A 5,274-nucleotide genomic window follows, 5' to 3' on the forward strand; every position below is an offset into this window, starting at 1 on the left:
CGGCAGCTCACCCTACGTAAATTACGGAGGTGTTTTGCTAAGCAGTGACAACAGAAATTGCAATGTTATTGTCAGTTCGAATATGCTTGATGCACCATGACCAAACGCAGTGAGTAGCTTGTTCCCCAATTCGAACGTGCACCAAGCATATTCGGACGGATAATAACATTGCACTTTTACTTATCACTGGTTAGCGCTCCTTCTCCGTAATGTACTTAGAGTGAACCTCTGTATAGTGCTGCTAGTCATTCTACGGTGTCTGGAACAGCATAACAGAAGGGATCTCTTAATTTAGCTCGCAGTGCTGTCTACTTAGTTTCTGTGATCGATGAGACAAGTACTCCAAACGATGAAGAGACAACTACTCAGAAATGTTAACATCTCACAGTCTAGGTAGATGGCGTTGTTGCGAGCTGATCTAGGTGTATACACACCATTTATTAACCAGCGAGATATATTCTCCATGACAAAACGAAATAAGTAGCTTGTTCCCAATTTCGAACGTGCCTCAGCATATTTGGATTGATAATAACATTGCAATTTCACTTGTCACCGCTTAGAGCTACCCCTCCATAACAATTATTTGGACATTTTGGAATCAGAGAAAGGAAGAAAACCATTTCAAAGAAGTACTTCAAAAGGATCAAATTGATACTGAAATCTAAGTCAAATTCTGGAAAGTTGGTAAAGGCAACACATTGAAGTACTCTATCAATTATGAGATGTGTGACAGGTCTTGTCAATTTGAATGGAGAGGAACAGCAAGATATTGATCGAAACACTCGGAAAATAATGTCAGTGTACAAGGCGTTGCATAAAAGTGAAGATGTGTAGTGTCTGTGTAGGAAATGTGAAAACAGAGGAAGGGGGTTGATCATTATGGAGGATTGTGTGAGCATGTACGTTCAAATCGCAAACACGAAATCTCTATAGAATTGCTACGAGCAGTAAGCAATACTTGGGGAAGGAATAGCAAAAGATGAAGTATTTGAAAAGAGAATGTAAAGGCACATGGAAAAATATATATACGCACAGTTTATGAATAATGCTCGGGCGGGAAGAGGTGAAGGCATTTGTAATTGGTTGAAAAAGGAAAATCTCAAACAAGGGAGAGAACGATTAAATATAGCTGCTCGGGATCAGGCCCTCGATATAAAGAGCACAAAATGTGGAGCTGGAACCAACGTGTTGCCAGTGTGCAGGTTGTTCGATGACCGAAAGTAAACATACTAAGTGAATGTTCCAAACTAGCACAGAAACAATATAAATTTGGAGACGTGATAAATTTGCAAAGATCGTCCATTAGCAAATGCATAAGCAGTATTAATTTCCATCATGACTCAATAGGTATGACCATGTACCCAAAAAGTGACTTTGTTTAAACATTTTGGAGATGTTTCTATTCAAATAGATTGCTTGCATGTTTCTTTTGTATTGTTTATACATATGTTGATAGTATTGGACAATGTATATATTTGTTTTATATTATGAAAGAATTTAAACTAATTAATCTGAATAACAATGTCCGATTTATCCATGTTGACACATTTAAAATATTTCATAACACGATACATTAAAATGGTTCTGTTCATAAATTTTCTTTTTCCAATCATTGATGCGACACCGAATATTCCATCACCCAGAAGAAATTTTGATATGTTTTGAATGTAAATATTTACATGATTCAATATAACATGAACTGTCATTTGATATCCTTATAATCACTTCCTCTGAAATTCTTCCTATGTTGAACAAAATATGTTTAATGTCGTTTCTTCGAATTGTATTCTAGACAGAATGATAACAATGTCTATATCTCATAGTTTTCTTGAGAAATTAATGGCAGGCATGTCATATTGCTTCTAAATATTCGTATATATTTAAGTGCACTAGAGAGCTTGGATCCTTAAACATAATATTGGATGACATGAAAATATGGAACTCAAAAGCTGATTAATGCATCCATGCTACTCAGTGTCATATTACACATGTAAAAACTACAATGAAAGTAGAAATCCTGGTAAATCTAAATTGAATAGTACTGTTCATTGCATGTTATGACAAAATCCTTGTTAACATATAGAACTTTAAAATTTTCTCGAGATATTCAAGTTCCTTCTGTATATTTAAAACACGGAATTAATACCAATGTCAGATTATACAAGAGTTATTGGATTGAGTCGACTTATATTTCCAAGACTGTGCTTTTATCATTCTAGACTTATTGCTTCTTAATCAATATGTTGTTGTATACCTGCTTACTTTGCTGCAAGTTTAACACAGAGAATAATATTTAACCCCTAGTGAAGGGATTTCTCTCCTGATGTCGATTTGATCGCATCCCTTATGTAACTAAAAAAAAAAATTACATTGACTTCGTACCTCTCTGTTGTGCTAAATTAAGTTTTCATACAAACCACTGAAGTACAAATCTGACACAAAGGTTTATTAATTTGATTATATCTCTTCACGAAAGAAATCATTATTGATTTATATAAATCAATAACGATACGATACATTCCTATATATCTGAAATGCAGATAATAAAACAATATTCACCACTAATGCAGCATTAATGTTTCAGTAATAATGAATCACTAACATATAAATATAGAATGTGTGAATAATTGTTACTGTAGGTGATAAGGCCTTCACTGAAATTTTCAAGAAAGCTTCACAAATAAACATGTTAATGTAAATTCTTTGAATTGCGAAATTTATAACATATATGCTCGTTATAAATAACTTAGAACTGAGCATATTTTCCGTCTGAAATGGAATTTGCGCTTTCCACACAGAAATTAATAAAGCAATATATTCATATTACTGAGTTTATTGATATCGCTATATTAAAGCGGTATTCAGTGGTGAAGCCCGTTTGACTTTTGGTATAATGGAATACTATTGTATCGAACCGCATTTCACAGAAATACAGTAGATATCTATTCACAGGTAGTAGATATTTCAAAAGATAACTAGCACAATTCCAAAGCAATTCCAATGTGAATAGCTTGTACAAATAGAAATGGAACATAAGTAAAGGATACTTACATAGAGATTCTCTTATATCTGCATGCTTGCATCGGATTTTGCGGAATTCTAATTCAAAGCTGTTCACTTATTAAAGGTTTTCATGCGCATTAAAATATGTGAAGAAAATATTTTCACTTGATCTCTATGAGAGTGTACATGGGTATGAGAATGTGCAAGATGCGTGTATTACGCATGTTTGAGTTGTAACATACATGAATACACATGTATGTGTAAAAAGCCATAAATACATATGTTTCATATACACATACATTTGATATACACCATAAACCTATATACACAAACAAAATATTTGCAGTATATACGAATGAAACACAATGATATAAGATATTGAAACTATATGTTGTACATGATGAATGGATCTATGTTTTTCTTAATTCATATTGTTGTAAATCAATAAGATACGCTAAGCGCACTATATGTTTACATCAAGTAAAATAATTTTTGAAGACATTGTTCGTATTTGTTAATACATTGATATTGTTAACATCATCTGATATGAGAATAATTTTAAAGGAAATGTTAATAGAATATAACTTATTCTTAATCTCACGGAAAATACTTCCTATTTTAATCTAACTGCTAGTATTCGCTAATGATTATGTTTGCAATTATTTCGTCTAATACAAAATAGTACTAGGGTAATGATTTAATGAAAATATCTTTCGGTGGATATTACTTCAACAGTAAAGTCGGAGTCGTTGAATTCTGATAGTCTTATTCCTAAAATGTACACTGTATCTTACGTTACATCTCTCGCACAAGTAAAAGTTGAAGAAAAACAGATATTTATGCCATCAATGATTTTAAAGTTACTCTTAGAATATGAAACAAAAACGCCTATGAAAATTAATCGTGAAATTAATAGGATGCGTACATATTTTGGAAAAGGATGTATCTTATACAAAAGCATAGATTGAGATCGACCACTTATTTGTTTTCAGTGTCACTACAAAATGATTTCCGCAAAAAAAAAAAATGTATGCATAGATCTGCTTACCTAATTGGTGCTAATTAAAGTAACGTTATAAAGTCGATATTCCTCGGTAAATTTCAAATTCTTATGCTGAATGTTCTTTGTTACAGATATTAATGTTCTACAGAGTTTATTTTCTATAATCTACCATTGATAGCACAATTCTTCTCTAAAACGCGGGTAGAAAAAGTTCCAGAATAACCAAGAATCATTCGAAAAATCTAAATTATACAGAATAAAACTTGAACAGTTTTATATTTAATGAAATATCTATCTATCTATCTATCTATCTATCTATCTATCTATCACTCTATCTGTGTCTATCTATCTATCTATCTATCTATCTATCTATCTATTTATCTATCTATCTATCTATCTATCTATCTATCTGTCTGTCTGTCTGTCTTGCAATATGCGTTGCTGTGTGTATGTTTTTGAATGTGTGTATGTGTGTGTGCGTGTGTGTGAGTGTGTGTTTGTGAATGAGCATGCGTATGTGTGTGTAACTTCATACATTAGCAGCTGATAGATATGTCAGCTTGTTAGTTGGCTGGCTTCTCCAGTCACGCTCTGCATTGTATAAACAAAGGGTTAGATAGAGTAAAAGAGAGGTGCAATGAGATTTAACAAGAGAGAAGCTGGATGAGTGCACATATGAAGAATTTAGGTAGACAATAAAAATTTTCTCAAAAATTCATATATTTCAATGAAAATTTGCAGAGATAGCTTCCGATGGCGATTAAATTTAGAATAATATTAACATATATTGATGGCAAATATATAAATGAGAAATTTGTTACATTCAATTTCATTTAAAGATAATAAATTTTTTACTTTTGATATTAGTATTCATTTCATGATTTAGCATAAGAATCAGGAAATTCGATAAGTATTAAATTATAATTATTGCCTGCTCTGCATTGACAAGGGGCAACACCCTGAAACTAGTCTGCAGATGCCAAACCAGCAGGGGGACATTGCTGACCTCCCCTGTTCGAAGGTTATAAAGGACACAGGTTTCGTGTGTCACATAGCTAGCTAGAGGCGATGGCTTCTTGGAGCTAATTCACGGCAGCTTTCGTCCTAATTTTGGGACTGCCATGTTGGCTTGGCGATAACTATTAATTTCCAGTACCGCTGCCGTAGTCTCCTTTAGAGAGACTTAGAAATATTAATAACTCTATTTCTGAAAACCAGTGGATAGATTCCACTGAAATTAGATAAATAACCTTCGAACAGATAGTCAG

The sequence above is a fragment of the Octopus bimaculoides genome, chromosome 3, assembly GCF_001194135.2.
Source record: "Octopus bimaculoides isolate UCB-OBI-ISO-001 chromosome 3, ASM119413v2, whole genome shotgun sequence".
NCBI lineage: Eukaryota > Metazoa > Mollusca > Cephalopoda > Octopoda > Octopodidae > Octopus > Octopus bimaculoides.